At 36.7% G+C, this 15,530-nt stretch overlaps 1 protein-coding gene across 2 annotated transcripts in view; it reads right to left on the bottom strand.

The window, feature by feature from the left end:
• Positions 1-15,530, bottom strand: part of LOC150081824 (ATP-binding cassette sub-family C member 8-like) — a 1,084,700-nt gene that overhangs the window by 574,235 nt on the left and 494,935 nt on the right. The gene's annotated exons all lie outside the window — the stretch shown is intronic.

The raw sequence follows: 15,530 nt of genomic DNA, 5'->3' as shown, positions 1-15,530 counted from the left end.
TCTGAGCCTAGTTAGGGACCTCTTATTGTTGACATGAAACTGTTATTCCATTGCTGTAAACAAAATAATTTGTTCTGTTTACAGCAATGGAATAACAATGGAATGGAATAATTTGTTCCCTCCAGTTTGTCTGCTATTGTGTTAAACAGCAATTCTAACACATTCATTTACTACAGCTGTAGTTTTTTTAGGAATTGTAGAGTTTAATACATTTGTAGTTTATTTTGGTTGTCTGCTGTATTGTTAGTTATCCTTTTATAACCCAGTATCCAACAAAAACCACTGTTCAATTTAGAAAATGAGGCCCAGATATTTTGGTATGTCACAAAATCAGACTGTGGGTTTTGAAGAGATTTTTAAATTTTTCATGGCTTGAAAAATTGCTGTTACTCCTACATAACTTCCAAGTTGAAGCCATCTACTTATATTAGCATAAAGGTTAGAAACTGGGCATGGTGAGCTGCATGTAATTTCTGGTAATTTGACAGGGTATCATTGTTTATTTGCAAGCATTCCAAGGTGCAGATGGAAGTTTTGGTGAATTGCTATTCTCTTCATTGTTGAGTGGTGTTGAGCTACAGGCTCAGATCAGCTGTTTTGTTTGCTTTGTTGTTTGGTTTTTAGAAGCATTAACAACTAAGGCCATATTGCTCTGGGAATATGCGGTGGTCATTCCCTGACCTTTCCGCATCCTCCGTATTTGGTGGTGACGGGCTCAAACTCCAGTCTAATCAAGAAGTGTGTGCCATGCACTGTTGCTCCTTCCCACCTGGCTACAGAGGCGCCTTCAGATCAGTTGTAGCTAGACACTAGAGATGCTGGTATAGAAACCAGTTCCCCGTTTCCCCACAATGTGCTTAATATGTGGGTTCTTCCCAGTACAATATGAAGAGAATTGGCCACACTAGTTGATCCAGTAGAGATAAAACGAATTTTGGGGCACATTATAGTTTCACAGGTATTCAAATAAATGTGTACACAATTACTACTGCGTACGGAAAGTTAGAAGTTTATTAATTACCAGTTAAGAGTGAAACAGCTCAGTTTAATATGTTTAAGCCATTTGTTTGAAAGTAGTTCAATACCAGTGTAACTCAAGCAGGCAAAGTTTTTTCTGCTGTGAGCATAAAGAATAGTAGTAGTGGCATGTGATGCAAGAAAGCAAGTATATGAGCTTATGCAGCATCAGCCAGAAAAAAAAAAATAAAAAATAATTTTCACACAACCATTCCCTCTAAATGTTTGTCCAGTTCCTCCTTAAATTTATTAAACCTATCAACTTCCACAACGACAGATGGAAGTTTGTTCAGGCAATTAACCACCCGCTGGTTAAAGGCAAATTTCTGCACATCTATTCTACATCTGTCTTTCCTTAATTTGAATTTATGCCCTCTTAGGTTCATAATCTGAACAAGTGGAAGAATCCCATCAGAATTCAGCGTGCTCAACCCATTCCAGGCCTTATACACTTCAATCAGATCACCATGCAGGTGCCTGGTCTCCAGCCACTGAATTTGCAGAAATTAAGCATATCTTGGTAATAGACTGTCCATGGTAAAGAACTGTTCTAGGACATAAACATATAAACACCAACAGTTCTACAGTCTAACAAGAGATACTTTTGAAAGATCCATTACTGTTTTTTTTTTTTTTTTTTTTTTTTTATCAGTAGTGCAATACCAGTGCAACTCACTGAGCAGGCAATGTTTTAACTGTTGTGAGCATACAGAATAGTAGAATAGGCCATCTATGGTAAAAAAAAAAAAAAAAACTGTCCCAGGTGTTCTACAGACATCTGACTGCAGATATAGCAGTCTTACAAGTGATTCTGAATAATTCTTTACTATTTCTTCATTATACAAGTTAGTGTAAACGCATCATATTAGTATGCAGCTAAACTCTAAATTAGCAAAAATATGCAAAGGCAGCATCGTTTAAGTTATATCTCATATTGTGAATACTTTCACAATGAGTTGCCATAATATTGCACTACTTTGAATAAGTAAAGCTTCACCAAAGGAGAAGACTGTTGTTACTTATTCTCAGCAGATACCACCACCCAGACAGCACCATTTCAGGGTTATTTGGCCCTTCTTCGGTGGGTGGGTAGGTACCCTAGTGATGCAATGATGAAAAAACAGTTATGAAGTATAACTCCACAATATGATAAATAGCCCAGAAACAGTGCCGTTTGGGTGGTGGTATCTGCTGAGAATATGTACTAATAGATACTGCTCTTCTTGGGCTAATGTTATTAGAGGAGTCCCCCAGGGTTGTTTTCTGTATTTATCAATGATATTGATGAAGGTATATTGCGGTTAATGTCTAAGTTTGCAGATGATATGAAGGCTGACAGGGCTGTTAATGACAGTAATGAGAGTACATACTGCAACAGGATCTAGAAAATTTGAGCAGATGGACTGAGAGGTGGCAACTGAAGTTTAACATTGACAAATGTAAAGTAACATACAAACTGGGTCGTACTACACTCAGGGTAGTGGAGAATGAAAAGAACCTAGGGTAATTGTGCAGTCAGATATGAAGTTTTCTGAGCAGTGCAGACAAGCTGCAAGAGAAGCGTACGGTGTCTTGTCAATGTTATATACAGGAATTTTGCTAGCAGGGATAAGGAGGCAATTGTTCCCTTGTATAAGGCAATGGTCAACCACACCTTGAGTACTGCGTACTGGTCTGGAGGCCTCATTTTAGGAAGGATGTAGAGCTGCTGGAACGAGTACAGAGAAGGGTAACAAGATTGGTTTGTGGAACAAAGGGTTGCTGTTACCATGAAAGGGTTAAGTTCTGCAAATTGCAACATTGATAAATTCGATCATCCTCGCAGGTGACTAGGCACCTGCAAGGTGATCTAATTGAGGTGGTTCAAGCAAGCTGAATGCTGATGATGGGATTCTTTGTCTTGCCTAGATTACTCACATGAGGAGACTAATTAAAATTGACGAAAGACAATTGACAAATGTAAATGTGCAGAAATTTGCCTTTAGCCAGGGGGTGGTTGATAGTAGGAACAAACTTCCATCTTTCATAGGGAAGGTCGACAACTTAAATAAGTTCAAGGCAGAACTAGACAAACATTTGGAGTGGATGGATGGGTGAAAACAGGATTTTTTTTTTTTTTTTTTTAAATGGCTGAAGGTATATTATAAGCTTGTTTTCTTGTATCATATGCCTCTAGTAATGCTGTTTATTTTTGATCCATAGTGATTTTGTGAGTGCCGTGTGGGCTGTGAGAGTTAAATAAAATAGTCTATATTTTATTATTTAATTCGCTGTAGTTATTGAACCCATCATCAATCATGTCAAGTGCTGAAAAGAAAAAGTATCGACAGCATCTGGATGAATGCTTATGGTTTTATTGAAAGTCCATTTGACTAAAGATAGCCAATGTGTCTTATCTGTAATAGTTCTTTTTCAAATGAGGCTATGAAACCATCAAGATATTCACACTTAAAAGGTGTGAATTCCCACTTAAAAAAGTGTGAAAAATTCAAACTCAAATATTTCAAATTTAAAACAGAATTTTGAACAACATAACACTGTTACCTCCTTATTTACAAAGAACACACACACAAACAAATGACGATGGAATGATTGTGTCTTATAAAATTGCAGAAATCATTGCAAAAACTGGTAGTGCTCATACAGTTGCTGAGACTGTTATACAACTTGCATTAGAGATTGCAATTTCAACAGTGATGTACCAAATCCTTCCAGTATTTTCCAAAAATTGCCAATGAGCAACCATTCAATTTGAAGATGAATTGATGAGATGTCAGTTAACATTGAAGAACAACTAATTGACAAACTAAAAACGAGAAAATTTTCTAATCTGATTGATGAAATCACAGTTACTGACAATAAGGCCCTTCTAATGGCATACGTTCATTATTTCGAGGATGATTGTAAATTGCAAGAAGAGATGTTGTTTGTAAAATCTATCGAAACTGACTGTACTGGAGCATCCATTTTTGCTGTGAAAACATGGTTTGATGAAAAACAAGTAGCATTGGAAAATGTGGTATCTGTGCCACTGATGGTGCTACCTCGATGGTTCAAAGACTAAGGTTTTATAGCCCACCTAAAGGAACTATGTCCCAAAGTTCTTGCAGTATACTGCATTGTGCACCAACATCACCTTGTTGCAAAAAAATATTAGTCCAGTTCTTTATCAATCTCTCAATAAAATAAAGTCACATAGCAAATATGATATGCTATGTAACCTTTTCAGAAAATTTTGTGTTTCTAATGAAGAACTGTATGCGAGGCGTCTTTTACATACAAAAGTTAGATGGCTGTCTAAAGGAAACTGTCTAAGATTTGTAAACCTTAGACAGTTTCTTTGGAAAGTGAAATCTGTCACCGCTTCACTTTCCAAAACTTTGGAAAGTGAAGCGGTGACAGATTTAGCAAAGGAGATCAGCAAACACAAAAACAACATATACTATATGGCTCTGATTATTTGAAAACTTAATGAAGTATCACTTCAACTTCAAGGGAAATTAATTGCAGTGATAGACTGCAAACGCATATTAAAAGCCATCACTGAAAAACTAGAAATATTTGAAAGCAATTTAAAGAGAAAACAATTTCTTGAAATGAAAGAGTTACTTGAAATCAATGAATCTCTCATTGAGAACGATCTTAAGTATTATTCAGATCATTTATGTTCTTTAAAAGGTAAAATGAAAAATAGATTTTCAGATTTATTTTATTTTTTTTTTATCTGAAACCATGAATGTTAGATCTAACTGGATGCTATGCTGGGTCTGCAAGTGAAGAAATTCAAGAACTCATTGAATTAAAATGTAACAAAGAATGCAAATATATATTCTAAAAAAGGTGGAATGACTAAGTTATGGGGATCAAAAACTTCTTTATCCAATATTGTGGTATGAAATCTGAAAAGGCCAAAATACTTCTTTGTTTTCCAACATCTTATATGATTGAAAGTGGTTTTAGCTGAGTAAATAAAATATTAATAAAGGAAAGAAACAGAATTATTATTATTATTATTATTATTATTATTAGCTACATGGTGCAAGGAAGCCTAAAGTTTATGCTGCACCAGCCAAAAAAAAAAAAAAAAATCAACAGTTACCCTGAGAGAGAGAGAGTCAAAAGTAGAAGGAAATCACCAAGAAATAGAAGAATGATGATATCCAGTTCAGGACTCTGGGTGTGCCAAGCCCATATCACTAGATTTGAGTCCCTGGGGATCATCATCATCAGCCATTTTCAATCTACTGCAGGATGCCTCTCCAGCAACTTTCCAGTTCCTTCTGTTTTGTGTGCAATGGCCATCCATTTACTACCCACAAACTCATGAATTTCATCTGTCCATCTCTGTCTTTGTCTTCCAAGTTTTCTTCTAGCTCCTCTTGAGTGCCATTCTGTTATTTTCTTAGTCCATCTGTCATTATGTCTTCGAGCTATGTGTCCTGCCCAAGACCATTTTAGTTCTTTAGTTTTGATAAGAATGTCCTTTACTTGAGTTTGCTGCCTAATCCATGTGTTTCTCTTCTTATCTAACAGTCTGATTCCCAATATAATTCGTTCCATTCTTCGCTGTGTAGTTCTCAGCTTCTCTTCTATTCTTTTTGTTGAGTGCCCAAGTTTCACTTCCATAAGTCATGATGGGTAGTATACATTGTTTTATTGTAAACGTAAAATTAATATCCATTATTTTACGTTTTAGACAAATTGGGATATTGCTCCTGAGTATGTGACTATATTTCCTGAATGCTATCCATCCAAAATGTATTCTTCTCTTGATTTCCAACCATTTATCATTATTACAGCTGATGACTTGTCCCAGATAAGTATATGACTCCAACTTTTCAATTACTGCTGTTTCAATCATTATATCCCTTTCTATGGTATACTTGTTCATCATTATTTTTGTTTTAGCCATATTCAACTTTAGTCCAAAATCCTTACTAACTCTGCATAACTGATTAAGATTTTCCTCTAATTCTTGGATCATGGCTTATGACGACAATGTCATCTGCAATCTTAAATGGTTTAGATACTCTCTATTCACGTTGACCCCTTTCTGCGACCAGTCTAATTTTCTGAAAGCTTCCTCAAGGAAGCAGTAAACAGCTTTGGAGATATGTCTCTTTGTCGAACTCCTTTCTTAATTTTAAATTTACTACTATCTTTGTCTAGTCTAATAAAGGAGGTAGTGTTCTTATATATTTTCTTCAAAATCATAATATATGGGGTATCTATGCCTTGTCTTTCCAGTGCCCAAAACATTGCCTTAAGCTGTATGGAGTCAAATGCCTTTTCATAATCCATAAATGCCAGGCATAATGGTGTTTTATATTCATTTGCTTTCTCCATTAGCTGTGATATTATGTAAAGGTGATCCATAGTTGAGAATCCTGTCCTAAAGCCAGCTTGCTCTTTCGGTTGATTCTCATCAAATATTCTTTCTAATCTGTTAGTAATGATCCTTGTGAACAACTTGTAGATGTCGAATAACAAGCTAATTGGTCTATAATTTCCAATTTATGATTTATTTCCTTTCTTATGCAGCAAAACTATGATTGCATTATTCCACTCCTTAGGCATCGCTGCTTTTCTAATGCATTTTGTGAAGAGTCTTGCCAGTTTTTGTGCAATGTCTCTTCCTCCCAATTTTAAGAATTCTACAGTAACTTCATCTTCCCCACCCAGGGCTTTCTGATTCTTCATTTTCTTCAACACATGCTCTACCTCATCAGAAAGGATATCGGGTATGTCATATGTGTTACTAATTTGCGATCCATCTTCCCCACTGCTGGCAGTGGGGAAGATGCCCCCATGCTGGAGGGTTTGGTCTTTTCCTCTTCATGCTGACCAGGCGTCTTGAAGAGAACCACTCTACACGTTCGTTGCCACCTAGGTGACGTAACAGGGCTTACTATCGAGAAGGTGTGGATTTTAGGGAGGCAGGCCAACTGGACTTCTACTAAATCTTCTGAGATAGAAAGATATTGGATCCATCAGTGTTTTAGACTAAGTGTCTGAAATCACACAGAATACCTGTTCCCCTCTAAGTCCCTGGGGTTACTGATATACATATTCAAGAGGAGACATTAGAATTAAATTTATTAACATCATACCAAACACTAAACTTTTAGCTAAGCAGCATCAGGCTCAGGGATCCCATTGAATAAAAAGAGTAAGTATAAAGCATTTTCTTATTTAAAATTTCATGGGGGGAAATTTCCTAATCATTTATTTTTTTCATAAAAAAAATTAAAAAAAAACTACTTAGCTGCTGCACCACAGTGCAGCAGCCAAGTAGTTCGTCCCCCCCAAAAAAATTGTGAAATGAAGAGAAACATAGGTAAGAGTGTGGAACAGATGAAAAAAAAGAGAAGGCAGCATTCCAATAGGGATCAGCAGATTCTACTCATGGGTAATCAGAAGTTCATGAAAGTTCTGGGACATATATGATGGCAACAGGCAGAACTGAGAAGAGATGTGAAATATTGCTCTTAACATCAAGGGTTGGTAGATCTTACAGAAAGTTAATCCCATCCTAAAAGAATAGTGAGACAGACAGTGCCACACTTGAATGCAGTATGAACAAGGCCTGATAAGAGAATGGAGATAGCATGGGGAAGGGATGGCAGAGATGAATTGAGGTAAAATCCTAAGATTAGGGAAATTGAGGAAGCAATTAACAAAGAATTAAGAATATAGGCAGAAGTAGACTGTTAGAAGAAGCAATCCCACATTGGCAGATAGATTCATCTGGAGGTGTCACTAACAGTGGGGACCATACACTAAACACCAGAATGGAATGGTACTCATATATACCTACACATTCTTTCTAGAAACATTCACTAATTGTGAACTCATACTGTACATAATATTATTTGGAAGAAACTGGTTTGTAACACAAGTGGAGAGCAACACTCATACTGTGCCATCACAAAGTTACTGATGTGAAATAGGGACAGATGGATACTAATGCAAGGGACTAGTTGTTGTCAATGAGGCTATTGTCAGGGAAACAGGGAACTTGGTATGTAAAAAGGACAGGTGGAACAGGACCAGAGTATGTCTGCCAGGGACAAAGGTTGATGACATCGTTGAGCAGATATCATCTTTTAAGGGCACAAAGGGTGATATTGTTGTACACATTGGCACTAATGATATTAACAGTAGGAGACAGGTGGAATTACTTCACAAGTACAGGTCACTGTTGAAAAAAAGCTGTGAGTTAAGGTTGAATTTGAACATATTTGCAATTCTGCCTAGACACGATGGGAGGGAGTATATGATGAGAGCCTTGTCGATCAATCCGGCCCTGGAGAGAGAGATTGTGCAAGGCTCAAGGGGTAGAATTTTTTTCACCATGGTCTGTGCTTGTTAACAGGAGAGACTGCTTCTAGAGGGATAGGTTAAATAGAAAAGGTGCAAGAATATTTGAGGATGCTATCGAGGCAGAGTTAGGTGGGTTGGAAAACTGCTAGCTTGGGGGGATACACGGATTAATAGATTAACAGTAGCCGCTTGCAGGTGTGAAAGACATTCTTGAACTGCTTCTATTGAAATGCAATTGAGCAGCAGCTGGGAAAGCAAGGCAATGAGGATTTCCAGGACTGCTGGGAGCCATAGTAGAACAAGTAAATAGATGGGCTGTGTTAGGGTAACTAAGAGTAGAACAGGTACATGTATACTTGCATGTACATCAATGCTAGGAGTATAGTTAATAAATTTGATGAGCTTGAAGTGCTAGTCAAGACATCAAAGGCAGATATTGTTGGGATATCAGAGACGTGGTGTCACAGAGACATAAGCAATGCAGAACTGGAATTTGGGGAGTACAATGTGTACAGAAAGGATAGACAGGACAGGAAGGGAGGAGGGGTTATGCTGTTAGTTAAGAAACACAAAATCTAAGAAAGTGCATCCAACTGATGTTGGTAGACAACGCAATGTTGAGTCTGTTTGGTGTGACACAAGCACTGGGAAAGGGAAAAAAATGAGAGTAGGTGTGTGTTATAGGCCTAATAAATCTGTTGAGTATAATGAGCAATTGAACAGAGAAATAGAGTGGGCCAGTAAATCAGAGTGTCTTATAATGGGGGATTTTAATTTTCCAGAGACTGACTGGAATTTGTGGGTTGGTCACGCATACACTAGCAATGCCTTTGTGGATTTATTGGATGATTGTTTTCTACAGCAGCATGTCTGGGAGGCAACTAGAGGGAGTAATACTCTTGGTCTGATTATCAGTAGTGATTCTTCATGCATTAAGAATCTGCAGATAAAGGAACCACTAGGTGGCAGTGATCACAGTGTGCTGAAGTGGGATTTACTCAAAGAGGTAATTACCATCAGGGGTAAAGGGAAGGGTTTTTGCTTTCGTAAAGGTGACTACGGTGGTCTGAGACAGTATTTAAATTCTATATGGTGGGACCAACTGATGATGTTACCAACAGCAAATTCAAAATGGAGAGCATTCAAAGAAATCATCTTGGAAGCTACTAGGCTTTTCATACCAACTAAGAAATATTGTTCAAGATTTAGGCCTAAATGGATGTCAGATGAACTAATTAGACATGTGGCAGAGAAGAAAAATGCATGGGATACGTATAAATTAACAGGTGACGCAGAAGCCTATGATAGATACAAGCCATAAAGGAAGTTAGGCAGGCAAAGGCAGATTACAAGATATCTTTGGCAAAGGATGCAAAGAAAAACAGCAAACAGTTCCTTACTTATCCTCAAAAAGGCCTCTGAGGTTGGGAGAATAGTTCATATCACAAATTTAAATAAAAATACACCAACTGTTTTGATTAAAATAGTTTAATACTGTAAAAATATAAAATATAAATATAATAAAATGTACCAAACGATAGAGTGGATACTGTAAAATAATATTTACAAAACTGATTTACTATAAAATAAAATAAAATTTATTACGAAAATGTTAAAATACAATAAAATAAGAAAATTAGAAGGGATAAAACAATGATTGTACTTTCGGGGGCATCCGCCTCCTATCTCAACAACAATGCTACTTGGGCAACACATCCTTTAGTCAGTGGTGGGAATCAAATAATTTAACAACCGGTTCGCTGCTCTAATGACCGTTCTAAGTATAAAAAAACTATATACCGAAAGGTAGTTTATTATTTCATGCAGCTAATACTTAAATAAGAACAATAAAAGAAGTCCACAAAACTAGATTATGTTTTATAAGAAAGAGTTTTAAAATATTAATGAAAAAATATTAAATAATACCTGACAATAAACAATAAAACTGTTATTTAAGATATTTACATATTGCTTCTTGATTGGCGTCCTCACTTGCAATTTTCTTCGCTTTTATCCGAGCATCATTGGCTGAGTGATTTATCCTTAACCATCTTTTCACCTGTAGGAGTAGGATCCCATTCCTTTAGAGGTAGGCCGATCAGACTTATAGTCATTGTGTTTGATATATTAGAAACAGTTAGGCGACTTCTCTTCTCTGGACATATTATGTTTATCTTTGAAAAACCCCTTTGCGCTTCTGCTGAACTTACAGCAATTGTTCTGACAATATTTTTAGCTCTTTGAACACTTTCAGGAATTGCATAATTCTGGAAATTTTTTAAAACGTTTTCCACGAAATCTCAATAATCATTAATATCAATTTGGTAATTAAAAATTTCATTAAATATGAGCAATTGTTCTTCAGCTGCTTTCCATGGAACTAGTACTTCTTCAATATTCCAGTAATCTGGCTACAAAAAATTGAAAAACTGTAATTTATTCCTATCTTGAAATTGGCTACAACTTGCTTTTAAATGTTCACAATCCATTAGTCTTTTTTTTCAAATTCGTTACGATGTTTTCTAAAAGTCTTCCCCGAGGAAGCCCGACAAATCGATGATTTTCTACAAATTTTATATTTTTTGAAGGTTTCTGAAGTAATTAATTCATCAACTTTTTTTTCGTATGGACCCTTTTCCTTTCCAAGCATTTGAAATGCTTTAATAGATCTTATCACAAGTTTTTCAGCCTTTATTATATCTATATTTCTTGCTTGCAGTGCATTTGAAAGAAGAGAAATTTTGTTTAAAATATCAATCATCAATGCCAAATCAGTTATAAAATATATATTTTCAAGACGGGCAGCCATACCTAAGTACTTTTTATTTGAATAAAAATAGTGATGTAGCGCTGGATAAGCGCGCCACACAGCTAGGGGTTGACCTTAAACTACAGGCAGCCCATCTTGGTCCCAAAACTCTACCAATCTTTATAATTTCAGTTCCAAGTTGTTCGGATATTTTGGAAAGTTCAATTTGGTTCTTATTGGACTCTAATGCATTATGGGCTTATGCCGCAAGCTGCGAAAGAGTTAGACTACGTATATTTTAGTGCATCTGCATCATTTATACACAGCCAATTATAGATTAGCAAATCTGCAATAGCGACATCGTTTAAGTTACATCTCATATTGTGAATATCTTCACGATAAGTAACGCGTCGTCCAAAGGACAAGACTGTTGCTACTTATTCTCAGTGGATACCACCACCGCTGAGAAGAGGAAAAGAAACGCTGTAGAAGAATGAAAGGGACAGTAACTCCTTCAACTCACACCACTGAAAAACTCAAACTCCTCGAATAGGCAACGCTTCCCCAGTGGAGAAGGCTGTTGTTGCCTATTCTTGAAAACTCCGGATATCATCAGGCTCCCCCTGGTGCCGTTTCAGGGCTATTTTGAATTTGTGTGGGATAATAACTCGACTATCCACTTGTCCCTATTAGACTTAGAAAAGCAAAAAGGTAGAGGGAAAGTAATAGTAGGAGTGGAAGAGGAAAAGAAACAGTGCAGAAGAAGGAAAGGGACAGTAACTCCTTCAACTCACACCACTCAAAAATTCAAACTCCTCGAATAGGCAACGCTTACCCAGTGGAGAAGGCTGTTGTTACCTATTCTTGGAAACTCTGGACATCATCAGGCTCCCCCTGGTGCTGTTTCAGGGCTATCTGGCCATTCTTCTTCGGTCGGTGGGTAGGTACCCAAGGTGATGTAATGATGACAAAACAGTTGTGAAGTATATCTCCACAATATGAGAGATACCTGATGGTGTATGATATAAGTTAGGACTCTAATGCGTTAAGGGCTTATGCCTCAAGCTGCAAAAGAGTTAGACTATGTATATTTTAGTGCATTTGCATCACTTATACAGAGCCAATTATAGATTAGCAAATTTGCAATAGCGTCATCATTTAAGTTACATCTCATATTGTGAATACCTTCACGACGAGTTGCCATGACATTGCACTACTTCGAATAAGTAACAACAGTCTTCTCCTTCGGGTGAAGCATTACTTATTTGAAGTAGTGCAATGTCATGTCAACTCGTCGTGAAGGTATTCACAATATGAGATATAACTTAAACGATGCCGCTATTGCAAATTTGCTAATCTATAATTGGCTGTGTATAAATGATGTAAATGCACTAAAATATACATAGTTCTTATTTGATTGATGAAAAATAGAATATATTGTATCAATAAATATTTTAAAATGATTTACTTGCTTTATTTCCTTTATTGAATCACCTAAAACAAGATGGAGGCAATAATTTAAACAATGCCATATTATTATGTTGGGAAACTCTTCTGCAATCCTAGTGCTCACTCCAGATTTCCTCCCAAGCATAACGCTGGCACCATCGGAGCAAAATCCTATTAAATTTTTTTCTAGATAGTTCTTAGTAAGCCCAACATCATTTAAACTTTGTATAACTGAAGAACATATTGTCTCTGAATTTTGTTTTTCCAATTCAACTAGTTCAACGAAAATTGTTGGTGATGTAACTGAATCCTCAACTTTTAAGAAAAGTATAATAACTGGTTTGCAGGATATCGTTGAAGCTTTGTCAATAATCAAACATATTTTCAGATTATTTTCAATAATTTTATTAAATATTTCTTTTTTAATTTCCTTTGCAATGAAATCAACTACTTTCACAGCAGTTTTACGAGAATGTAATCCTATTCCCATATCTAATCCATTTTTAATTTGCACTTCTGTCTCATCTTCTATGTCTTAAAATGGTTTACATCTTTTTGCCAGGCTGGAAACTGTATTAAATACTCTACAAGTAGCACTTAAATATTTTTCATTCATTGTATCTATTACTTTTGTTATTGAATCCTGCTCACATTGTTTTAAGGTCTCTTTACAAATGTTATGAGCTTTTGATGAAAAATGTTCTTTCATTTTTTTCCTTAGAGAAGCTTGTTGTACCTCTATTTTTCCCTGATGCCTCATTCTGAAAACATTTCCATTTTTTTGACACATGAACACTTTTCTCTTTTATAAAGTCATATTTTGCACAATACTAGCAACCTAACTTTTTGTTAAAAATTACCAGTCCATCATATTTTTCTTTAAAACTGTTATATTGTTGCACTGTCCAGCATTCAGGAAGATTATTTTCAATTTTGGAGTTATTGTTTTTTATTTCAATAACTGACCTGCTTTCTTCAAGTTGGAGTGATTGTGCTTTTGACTGTTTTGTACCATCCAAGGCCAATTCTGATACAACAAATTCTGATTTTGGTTTCTTATTGAAAAAATCTGTCAAACTCTATTGCCTTTTCATCCTTTTAAGGGCTACTGCAAAAATTTTTTAAATATTTTATTTTAATATATTATAGAGCAGGAGCAGATATGTGCCTATATATTTGAATATTTTTACTGGTTCTGTCCACGTGTGGTCATATCATAAACTTTTATAAACAGAGCACTGTGCTTATACCACTGATAAACATCAGTGAGAACATACATTTTCTTCATTTTATCGATACTAAACGAAAATTTCTTGCTGAATTAATAAATAGGCTATGCAGATTAAATACGACAGAATGATGTGCATGACAAACCTGTTTGTCACGGGAAAGTTGTGATAAAAACGTCTTAATTACCACGTGCACACTGGCATAAGGATTCCAACATGGAAGAATATTCATCCACGGCTTCTGAAATGGGCGATAAGATAACTTCGAAATCTATATTTCTATTGGTTCATTGTGTCCTAGCTTCCTATTGTTTTTATTGATCGGGAAACACCAATGCACTCATAATATCTCGTGTGAATTTAGGGCGTAACACAAAGCAGAAACAAATGACAGCGTGTCACCCCCCTGGTTGTTTGACACTTTTTCTCTTTACGTTATATGTTTGTTTACTTAATTAACAAATGCGAGGGAATAAAAATGTAGTATTTCATCAAAGGTATAATGAGTTTTATGAAATTAATAAAGAAATATTACAAGCATAGTTCTGTCTAATTTTTTTCACCTATGGATGGAATGAACATTACTACAGGCACTTGGAATACGCTGTTGCATAGATGAACGTTAAAAAGGAGTAAGGAATGTAAATTTGTGATTTCCACATTGGGTGGCTGCCCAGGTGCCCACTTTAGAGAGAACCCTGATCACAAGTGCCATTTTAAACCGGTTTGCCGAACTTAGGTATTGCCGAACTTAGGTTTGCCGAACTCAACAAAAAATTAGGTATTGGTTCTGCTGAACTGGCTTAATCCTACTGTCCCGACTAATCCCACCCACCACTGTCCAGACTTATATGCAATACTCAAAATGTGGCCTAACCACTGCTTTACACAGTGTGTTAGTTGTGTTAACTGTCTGACAGCACCAGGGGGTTTCCCCCCATCTCCACATTGTATATTCTGTTTGTGTGATGCAGAAATCTGTGTAGGACAGAGATTAAAAAAAGTGTGTGTGGGGAGTGGCTTGTTGTGTAGTGTTATGTTCTGTTGTTTCTCTGACCATTTAGCCATTGGGACCCACCATTGTCCACACTTTGCCACGAGGAAGCAGGTCAGGCACCCAGTAAATTACTTAAGTACTCTGGCAGGCCCCGCCTCCTAATCGCCGAGGGTTTCTGTGGCAAGGCCTATATATAAAAAGGGTGGAAAGGTGAACACTAGACTTTGGAAAGGCCGAAAGAGATTTACTCAATGGAGGGCCTTCGGAGGATTCCATTTTTGGCCAGTCTATGGTGTTATTTGTGACCAAGTACAAGTATTCGTATCCGGAGATATTTCTCTGTCAGTGAGCCACCTACAAGTGTTCGTTGCTGGTGAGCACGGGATTAATGCCTAAAACAACAAACATATTTCTGGCATGCACTTCCGAGATGAGTCTTCAGAACTCGTCCATCTTCTCAAGGCGTGGATCAATGTTGGAGAAGTCAATGATATGTTCGTATTCTAGCGGAAAGTCCAAAGCACAAAATATGAGTTCAGACGAATGACAGTCACGTGAAGGTTTTCTATGTAATCCAGATGGTGCAGGTTCCCCCTGGATGTCCCCGAAACCATCTCCATTCGTGTCCTGGAAAGATTTCGTACATAACTGTCCATTGCCACCACTCCTGCAGAGGATTGCAGCAGAAACTGCCCACCAAATGCATGGCAATGCAAGAGAAATGGGCACTGCCCTTTTTGGTCCAAATAGAGCAGTGCTAAGAACT

Source organism: Mastigoproctus giganteus, chromosome 8 (assembly GCF_048544385.1).
Source record: "Mastigoproctus giganteus isolate SK-2022 chromosome 8, ASM4854438v1, whole genome shotgun sequence".
Classification (NCBI taxonomy): Eukaryota; Metazoa; Arthropoda; class Arachnida; order Uropygi; family Thelyphonidae; genus Mastigoproctus; species Mastigoproctus giganteus.
This window is presented reverse-complemented; position numbering and strand designations above follow the sequence as displayed.